At 39.4% G+C, this 10658-nt stretch overlaps 1 long non-coding RNA gene across 3 annotated transcripts in view; it reads right to left on the bottom strand.

Annotated features, from left to right (window-relative positions):
• Positions 1-647, bottom strand: part of LOC122549443 — an 8441-nt gene extending 7794 nt beyond the window's left edge. For all 3 annotated transcript variants that reach the window (XR_006311535.1, XR_006311534.1, XR_006311533.1), the window contains exon 1: positions 506-647. This is a non-coding gene — a long non-coding RNA (uncharacterized LOC122549443). The remainder of the gene's footprint in view (positions 1-505) is intronic.
• Positions 648-10658: the final 10011 nt, after the last annotated feature.

Below are 10658 nucleotides of genomic sequence, written 5' to 3'. Positions count from 1 at the left end.
GCATTCTCAGCTCCCTTCGCTCCCCCCCCCAGCCCCACCCCTCTCCCATTTATCTCTCAGTCCCCCGGCCCACAAGCCTCATTCCTGATGAAAAGCTTATGACCGAAACATCATAGCAGATCAGGCAGCATCTGAAGAGCAGGAGAATAGGCGTTTCATGCATAAGCCCTTCATCAGGAATGTGTGCTCGAAATGTTGACTCTTCTGCTCCTCGGATGCTGTCTGACTGGCTGTGCTTTTCCAGCACCACACTCTTGACTCTGATCTCCAGCAACTGTGGTCCTCCTTTACAGTTACTGCCTGAATAATCCAGTACCATGACAACAACACTTTCACTGCCATGCTTTTTGAATTCATGGAAAGTTAGAAAGTGTCATACAGGAAAGCCATCATTGGGTGACATGCATCCTTGAATATCAATTAGTTGGTCAATGTGTGAAAGACCTGTTGTTGAGTCAACAGGCAAGCTAAAATGTCCTGCCCTTTTCAAAATCGATCCTCTTACTTTTTCAATCATAAACCGGATGAGCACATTTTTTTAAACATCTTGTGTCAGGCTTTCCAGATCCACTGCTTCCATCATGTTTCACACAGCTGGCTTCATTAGCTACATGTCTGCATGAAAATAGTCAGAAGTCACACAACACCAGGCTATAGTTCAACAGGTTTATTTGATGTAACTACAAAAAAATCAAAAATAAAATGACGTTAGAAACAAACCAAATGGCTGGAATAACATGATAGGTATCAGAGTCGAATGATGAAGGTCTAACCAACGTAACAAGTAACTTACTTGATTATTTATAACTATCTCTATGCCTTAATTAATGGGTTCATGGGTCATCCCTTCACTTGCTATTCAGCTGTTGACACTTTACTCAGACCGTTTGACACTTCTGATCACCTGTCAACACTCCACTTACTGTATTTGTACTTATCTATTGACACTCCTAATTACCTGGAATTATCTTGCTATTATCTCTCTTGCTATTATTCTGTGTCTGTGCATTTCCTTCCATTTCACTTGATGATGAAGGAGCAGTGCTCCAAAAACTTGTGATTTCAAATAAACCTATTGGTGTCATGTGACTTCTGTCTTGGATATAGATGATTTGGAGTTGGGGACCACGTGTAGTATGACAAAGTTTGCAGGTGATACAAAATCAAAGTGTGCAGAGGACTGTGAAACTTTGCAGGGGAACATAGATACTTTAAATGAGTGGACAAAGGTCTGGGCAATAGAATACAATGTTAATAAATGTGAAGTCATCCAATTTGGTAGGGGTAACAGTAAAAAGGACTATTAATTGAATGGTAAAAGGTTGCAGCATGCTGCTATGTAGAGACATCTGGGTGTCCTTGTGCATGAAACACAGAAGGTTGGTCTGCAGGTACAACAGGTAATTAGGAAGGCAAATGGAATTTTGTCCTTCATTGCTAAAGGGATTGAGTTTAAAAACAGGGAGGTTGTGTTGCAGCTGTACAGGGTGCTGGTGAAGCAGCACCTGGAGTACCACATTCAGTTTTGGTCTTCCTACTTAAGAAAGGATATCCTGGCACTGGAGGGGATGCAGAGGAGGCTGAGGGGTTTGGTTTATGAGGAGAAACTGAGTAGGTTAGGATTATATCCATTGGAATTTAGAAGAATGAGAGTGGATCTTATAAAAACACATCAAATCATGAAGGGAATAAATAAGATAGAAGCAGGGAGGATGTTTCCATTGGCAGATGAAACTAGGACAAGAGGGAAGAGCATCAAAATTAGAGTGAGTAGATTTAGGACTGAACTGAGAGGAACTTCTTCACTCAGAGGGTTATAAATCTATAGAATTCCCTGGCCAGTGAAGCAGTTGATGCTACTTCAGTTAACGTTTTCAAAGCTAAGATTGATTTTTTTTGAATAATGAAGCAATTAAGGGTGACGGTGAGAAAGTGGGTAATTGGAGCAGGGTCCACCAAAAGATCAGCCATGATCTTATTGAATGGTGGAGCAGGCTCGAAGGACCAGATGGCCTACTCCTGCTCCTAGTTCTTATGTTCTTACGTTCTAATGACTTTGTCCACCCAGTCCAACACTGGCACCTCCACAACCTGCATGAAAATAGAGATAGGTCTTAAAGATTAGTTAGCAATTCCATTCCATAAACAATTTTGGTCCCATCCCTGTTTTTTAAAAACTGGGGCAGTAAGTACACAAAAATTGCCACCAACATGTCAAAATAAACCTGCAAAGCATGTGCCAAAAGTACATTTAAGGATAACAGGTTGACTTAATCATGAGAAGAGAAAACTAAGGCTCGTGACTCAAATTAGGTGCAGGCCTGTGATCCTATGCTGACTTTCTGACCATTCGAAACTAAAAAAGCAAAATAAACTACGTTGTCAGGGTTTCAGGGAAGAGGGACAGTGAATCTACTATATTCAGCATTAAAAATTGAAAATGTTAACTTTCAAATTTTATCTTTTAAATTTAGAATTATGTACAGATTTTGTTAACTCCACTTTAATAGCTCTAAAATCATACAATAGTCTTAATTTTAGTCACAGATGTAATATGTCACAGCATTTTGTTCAATTAAAGAATATGAATGCAAAATGTATTTTATCAAATTCACTTTGTTTTAAACCTAAAGGAAATCCAGATAGTTATTACTTTAAGGGAACTTTTATTCTTGGCTGCTTCAAACTGATCCAGATTCATGTTATGTACTTTCCCTTGTACTAAAAACAATAGGAAAACCAATGTTAGAATCCTTTTTTTTAAAAAAAATGACCATTTGAACAAATGTACAGGAAAATGTTACATGACCAAATATGTTATCCAGATGGGCTGGAGGAGTAAGAATGTCTACTAGCTATCAGTGGTTGAAATATTATACGACTTCTCAGTCTCATTGGTTTCCAGGTAGACTGGTGACAAATGTTTTATTAATTCTCTCCTAGGTTTTATGATTGGAAGGCCAATCAAATACTCGCTTGAACAAAATAGGGAATACAATCCCACTGACCTGTTTACCTGTGCACCGAGGTCTGAGAGCAGCTGCAGTATCTTCACCACAGGTAGACTCTATACTGACAATGTAGCTTAACTCATTAATTTGGTATTCTATAGCCCTTGTTATAACCGAGGTCTGAGAGCAGCTGCTGTATCTTCACCACAGGTAGACTCTATACTGACAATGTAGCTTAACTCATTAATTTGGTATTCTATAGCCCTTGTTCACAGATCGATGTATGACAGTATTACAAATATAATGTCTGTGTGTAGCTGGAAGATGACACATCATTTAACTAGCTGTTAGTTACAGCTGACTGTGTGGGAGAGTTTGGTTACATCAGCTGGACTGAAGGATGTTTTTAATGTGTAAAGTTCAATTTGGCAACTCAAGTTTACAGATCTAGTGAGCTTTCCCTTGAAATGAAATGTGTGAGAACTTATTTTGTGACTATTGCATGTAGTAATGTTTTCAAACAGATATGATGCTAAAATGGAACAAATTTCAAATACTTTCCTACATCTTTACCTAATCATTGCACCATCTTTGACACAGAATTGCAATGACGAAGTGAATATGCTTTTCATGAGTTGGTTCTTTGAATGAACATTTCCACGTTTTTAAGGATTACATTAGTTCCTTTAATAGCCACAGGTAATTGCATAAGCTCCTATTTGTAAAAACAATTTTATTTCCACCTGCTGACAGAGTAAACAGTAGAAATACAAACACGTAATGTAATACTACAGATCTGTTCCAAGGTGAACTGCTGTTTCATGTGACAAAGTCGTAGGTCACTTACCTCCAACTTTTTTTAATGGACTCCACCTTCTATTTATGATCATGGTACTTTAATTTTAGTTTGTTGAAAGCCCTAATTTAAATTTATGTCTTTTGGGGTTTGTTCTTCCTGCTTAATTTCCCTACATTTAGAACCCTTAGGGTTTCACAAGATCAATTTGATGTGTTATTCAAGTTTCTTTTTTTTTGAGTAAATACCTTTCATTATTTGATAGCTGCTTATTTGCTGAAATAAGGTGCTTTGGTAATCAGTTCAGTCCGTCTTCTGGGTGGAGTTTTGAGGAAGGGTCACTCGACCTGAAAAGTTAACTCTGCATTCTCTGCACAGATGCTGTCAGACCTGCTGAGCTTTTCCAGCAATTTCTGTTGTGCGTTTTTTGGGTGGACTGCATGAATTACATCAACCAGCATTGTTGGATGAAATCACATGAGATTTTCGAATGTGAGCTATACATTTTGTCATGATTTCAAAATATAAATTCTGATGAGAAAAAAGGAAGGGTTTTTAAAATAGACGCATCATTCTGATAAATAAACAGGGGTCCCCAGTTTATGGACGTCTGACCTACAAATGTAGGAATACAGTCCCATACATGATTTCAATTTTTAAAAGACCTGACATATGAACATTTCCTGTACTTACAAATGGCTGCTTTCCATTATCTGCATTCTGTTCCAACTTGCGTACAAATTAACTTGCAGAGTCCAGAACAGAACTTGTTTGCAACCCTGTAGTTAATGGAAGTATTAAATAGAAAGAATCACTGTATAAATCTGCAAAGATCAGAGATACATCAGAGAAATGGGCAGACTTTAAGAACCTGGATAATTGAGAGTCGGAAAGCAGAACACGAGAGAAAGCTAGCTAGTGATAAAGAAACAGATAGGAAGAATTGCTACAAGTATTTGAATAGAAAAGATGTGACTAAAGGTAGTATCGGTCCTTTAGGGTGAATCTGGGGATCTAAAAATGGGAAACAGTGACATGATGAAAGCTTTGATCACATACTTTGTGGCGAAACTTCCCAAAGATAATTGAAGATCAAGAGTGATGGGAAGAGTTGAGCAAACACTATCACCAGTGTAAAGGAGCTAGGAAAACCATTAGACCTAAAGGGTGACAGGTCGCCAGGACCAGATGACTTGCATTCTCAGGTCTTAAAAGTTGGAGATGGATTGGTTGCAATATTCCAAAAATCCTATGATTCTGTGAGGGCTGCAGAATATTGGAAATTATCAAACGGAATACATTTATTCAAGAAGGGAGGGATTCAGAAAGCAAGAAACTACAGGTCAATTAGTCTAACATCTGTCACAGGGAATGTGCTGGAATCGATTTTTAAGGAAGTTGTGGCAGGATATCTAGAAGATCATGATATATGCTACATGGTCACCTGCGCAGTCATTAATGGATTGATTTTCATCCTTGAGGTAGTAGTAGGAGTTGGGAAATTTCTTAGCTTGGTGTGCCCATCTTAGAAGAAAGTACCCACCAAGACGGAAGTTTCATTGTAAGGAATAAGGTTTGTGGAGGGGAGACACTGGCTTTTGGTCTTCCCAATGTTTAGTTGGAGGCACTCTCTTGTCATCCAGGATTGGATATTAGAAAGTAGTATGTAAAGTCAGGTACAATGAAGAACAAGAGACCTGGTGGTTCAATGTAACAGTGTGTCATCAGTGTTCATATGGAAACTATGAGAGTCAGAGGACCCAAGCCATTCAGAAAGTAACTGTAGAAAAACACACCCATGTCACAATATGCTTTCTGTAAACTCAATCTCAATCAAAACCCTGCTGCCTGTATCTCCATACATACCATTCCCTGCATTACAAGTACTTGCTGACCTACGCTGGTTCCAGCTTATGAAAAATCTCACCTTTACAATTCTCATTCTTGTTTCCAAATGCTTCCAGGACCTCATCCTCCTATTTTTACAAACTCTTCCAGTCAGCAATCCCCCATACTCCTCTAATTCATCTCTTCAGAATCTCCCCATTTTATCATTCCACCACTGGGGGCTATGCCATCAGCTGCCAAAACCTTAAGATTTGGAATTTCCTCTCTTTACTTCTTTTTCTTCTTTCAAGAAGCTCTCTAAAACCTTTCTTTGACCAAGATTTGGGTCATCTGCCCTAATGACCTAGCTGAGTGTCAAACTTGTTTAAGATTACTCTTGTGAAATGCCTTGGGATATCTTATTGTGCTAAAGGTGCTATATACATACACAATTTGTTGGTGTAGTAAAAGAAGCCATTTATATAACTTTTTAAAATTTAACCACAAGGATTGGTGCTAGGTCCTCTACTTTTCATCATTTATATTATTGATTTGGATGTGAGCATAAGAGGTATAGTTAGTAAGTTTGAAGATAACACCAAAATTGGAGGTGTAGTGGACAGCGAAGACGGTTACCTCAGATTACAACAGGATCTTGATCAGATGGGCCAATGGGCTAAGCAGTGGCAGATGGAGAAGGATGTTGCCAGGGTTGGAGGGTTTGAGCTACAGGGAGAGGCTGAACAGGTTGGGGCTGTTTCCCTAGAGTGTCAGAGGCTGAGGGGTGACCTTATAGAGGTTTACAAAATTATGAGGGGCATGGATAAGGTAAATAGAGTCTTTTCCCTGGGTTATGAACACAGCCCAGTCCATCACTTACGTCAACCTTCTATCCATTGATTCCATCTTCCATGCCTTATTAAATGTTGCAATTGTACCAGCCTCCACCACTTCCTCTGGCAGCTCATTCCATACATGTACCACCCTCTATGTGAAAAAGTTGCCCGTTATGTCTCTTTTATATCTCTCCCCTCTCACCCGAAATCTATGCCTTCTAGTTCTGGACTCCAATGAAAGACGCAAAACAACATGTGGAAAACAAATCATGTAGTGAGTGGTCATGGGCTGGAATACAATGCCTGAGAGTATCATGGAGACAGATACAATTGAAAAATAAAGTGGATTGTTATTTGAAGAGGAATATTGTGCAGGGTTACAAAGAATGAGTGAGAAAATTGCATTAGAACATAGAACATTAAAGCGCAGTACAGGTCCTTTGGCCCTCGATGTTGCGCCGTCCTGTCATACCAATCTGAAGCCCATCTAACCTACACTATTCAATGTACGTCCACATGCTTGTCCAATGATGACTTAAATGTACTTAAAGTTGGCGAATCTACTACTGTTGCAGGCAAAGCATCCCATATCCTTACTACCCTCTGAGTAAAGAAACTACCTCTGACATCTGTCCTATATCTATTACCCCTCAATTTAAAGCTATGCCCCCTCGTGCTCACCGTCACCATACTTGGAAAAAGGCTCTCCCTGTCCACCCTATCTAACCCTCTGATTATCTTATATGTCTCTATTAAGTCACCTCTCAACCTTCTTCTCTCTAACGAAAACAGCCTCAAGGCCCTCAGCCTTTCCTCGAAGACCTTCCCTCCATTCCAGGCAACATCTTAGTAAATCTCCTCTGCACCCTTTCCAAAGCTTCCACATCCTTCTTATAATGCAGTGACCAGAACTGTACACAATACTCCAAGTGCGGCCGCACCATTAATTAGTCATAACTAAAACCAGTCCAGATATGGTGGCTGAATTGCCTCCTTCTATGCTGTAAAAATTCACAGATTCTATGAATGAAAATATCTTATCAATGAGACTAGCATCTTGAAATTCAGTTCAATATTTCTGTCACTATCACTGCTTACTACTTTCTTCAGCTGGTTCCAGACAAAAATCCATCTTCCTGAAATACAAGCTGATTTATGTACTTCTATAAAAGCAAAATACTGCGGATGCCGGAAATCTGAAACAAATACAAAGAATGCTGGAGAGACTCACAAGATGTTTTCTGAGTCATACCAGATTCGAAATATTAACCTTTCTCTCTACAGATGGTGCCAGACCTGAGTTTCTCCAGCATTCTCTGTGCTTGTTATGTATTTCTGTGAGTGAGTTTACTGTTTTCTAGTTTGATAACTGGAAATGATGGCTTTTATCTCCAATATATGAAATTTATCAAACGTGTGTAAATCAAAGTAGGAGACAAGGAATTCTTTATAAAAACCAAAGGACTGAAGATGCAGAGACAAAAATAGAAATTACCAGAAAAGCTCAGCAGGTCTGGCAACATCCATGGACAGAAATCAGAGTTAACATTTTGGGCCACGTTACCCTTCTTCAGAACTGACCTACAACATTAAATCTAATTTCTCTCTTCAGATGCTGCCAGCCCGGCTAAGCTTTTCCAGCAATTTATCTTTTTGTCAAGGATTTCTTTATACCTGAAAAGGTTGACTGGTTTCAGTGCCTTTTGTCAATTTCAGGCTGCCTTCCTTTCTCATGTTGGTTTCACAGCTTGCTAACCTGTGACTGTTGTGACTATTTAAGTCAGTTTTTGTTTACTTTTTTTCAAACATTTTCATCTATGGACGTTCCAGCTATTTGACGCCATACGATATAGGAGCAGAATTAGGCCAGTCAAATCACACAGCCATACTCCTCAACCCCATTTTCCTGGCCTCTTCCCATAACGCTCAATCCCCTTCATGATCATTAAGCTATCTCTCACCTGTCTTAAATATGCGCAATGATTTGGTTTCAAAAAAGTCCTGTGGCAATGGGTTCCAAAGATTCAACACCCTTGGGTGACCATATGGTGGTTTATAAAATCATGAGGGGCATGGAAAGGATGAATACCTAAGGAGTTTTTCCAGAGTAGGGGAGTCCAAAATGAGAGGGCATTGGTTTAAGGTGAGAGAGAAAAGATATAAAAAGTGGCCTAACAGGCAACTTTTTCACACAGACAGTAGTGCATGTATGGAATAAGCTACCAATGGAAGTGGTGGAGGCTGGTACAATTACAACATTTAAAAGGCATCTGGATGAGTATATGAATAGGAAGGAGTTAGAGGAAAATGGGCTAAATGCTGGCAAATGGGACTAGATTAATTGAAGATATCTGGTCGACATGGACGAGTTGGACCGAAGGGTCTGTTTCCATGCTGTACAACTCTTATGACTCTGGCTGAAGAAATTCCTCCTCATCTCAGTTATGAAGGGTCATCCCTTCCCTTGAGTCTGTGCTGTCAGGTCCCAGTCTCTCCTCCTAGTGGAAATACCTTCTCCATGTCCACCATATCCAAGTCTCTCAGTATTCTGCAAATTTCAATGAAATTCCACCCCTCCCTCCCATTCTTACCAATTCCAAGTACAGACCCAGGGTCCTTAACTGGTCCTTATAATGATAGCTGGGCAAAAAACCCAAAGAACTGTGGATGCTGGAAATCTGAAACAAAAACAGAAATTGCTGGAAAATCTCAGCAGGTCTGGCAGCATCTGAAGAGAGAAATCAGTTATTTTTTTCAGGTCCAGTGACCCTTCTCTTATTTTATTTCTGTTATTTTATTGGTGGGATGATCAAGATGCCACAGTTAAATGAGCATGGATTTCCTCGATTCTTCATTCATGGAAGATGGTTGTCACTGGCAAGTGTAGCATTTATTGCCCATCCCTATGCCTTTGAACTGTGTGGCTTGTTCAGAGGGTGTGAACAGGCCCTGAAGTCACATGTAGGCCAGACCAGGTAAGCATAGATTTGATTTGTTGAAAAGGCATCCATGAACCAGATAGGTTTTTACAACAATCAAGAAAAGTTTTTGCAATTTCCATTTTATTCCAGCATTAATCAAGCATTGTATTCCAGATTTAAATCAAATTTAAATTCCACCACGTGTTGCAGGGTTTAAAACCCATGTCCCTAGAACACTAGCTTGCACTCCTGAATTACTAGTCCAATGGCATGACTGTCTCTCCTCCTTGGAGGTTTGTGGAACTGGAGCAGATTAAAGAGAGAAGGAGGAATAAGGCTGCACATGGATTTGAATTCAACGATAAGAACTTTATTAATGAAAACTGTTGCTTGGCCTAGAGCCAAAAAGCACAAAGTCATAAGTGACAGGAGTTTCCAATAACCTCATGTTTAGAGGGTGGAATGTGGTTAGAAAAAGGAGGTAACAATGGATTTCAGCACAGATTGGAAGAGACGCAGAGAGGTAATATTACAGCAATCAAAATAAGTGATCTCAGTGATGCCTTAGTGATCAATAGATAGCAATGATTTGAACCACTCAGACAAAATAAGATATGCACTTTTTCATGCGTCAAAGAGATTTGAAGTGTCAGCCAACAGATTGAAAGTGTGACACACACAGAATTTCTAAGATCTTTCGTGACAAAGATTGATGCGTTCTTTCTGTTACAAAATGATGGTTGACCCAGATAAATAAATTAATGCACAAGACTGAATTTAATGAAAAAAATCTCGATCTTTCCAGTATATTGTTTGATTTCACAGATAAAACACAGGATTGTATTATTTTCATGTTTAAAAATACAATACCTAATTCATGATGGTTGTATGTCAAGTAATACATACATTTATTGTTTGAGCAATCTTGGCTCATAATTGAAATTGAGTTGAGACCTCTTGTGGCGCAATAATATCTCTGAACAGGTTGATTAGAAAATGAACTAATGGTTCTTGTGGCACAACAGCACAACCTTTGAGCCAGGAATCCTGGGTTCGATTTCCACCCTGCTCCAGAGTGGAACAACATTTCTGAACACATTCATTTGAAAATATTTACCCAGAGGAACTAAAGGCACTTTTGGCACATTGACTGTGTCTGTAGTTCCAGGTTCAAGTTCCTCGCTGGACTGATACGAAAGTATCTTAAAATTCAGTTGAGTTGGGGGGTGGGGGTGAGTTGAGGGGAGTGAGCGGAGGCGCAAATAGGGGTCAGTTAAATTGTCAGTGTGATGAATTGATGGGGGGAGTAGGAAGAGTTGAGAGTTAT

This window comes from Chiloscyllium plagiosum, chromosome 4 (assembly GCF_004010195.1).
Source record: "Chiloscyllium plagiosum isolate BGI_BamShark_2017 chromosome 4, ASM401019v2, whole genome shotgun sequence".
NCBI lineage: Eukaryota > Metazoa > Chordata > Chondrichthyes > Orectolobiformes > Hemiscylliidae > Chiloscyllium > Chiloscyllium plagiosum.
The sequence above is the reverse complement of the archived record's forward strand: the minus strand, read 5'-3'. Positions and strand labels throughout refer to the sequence as shown.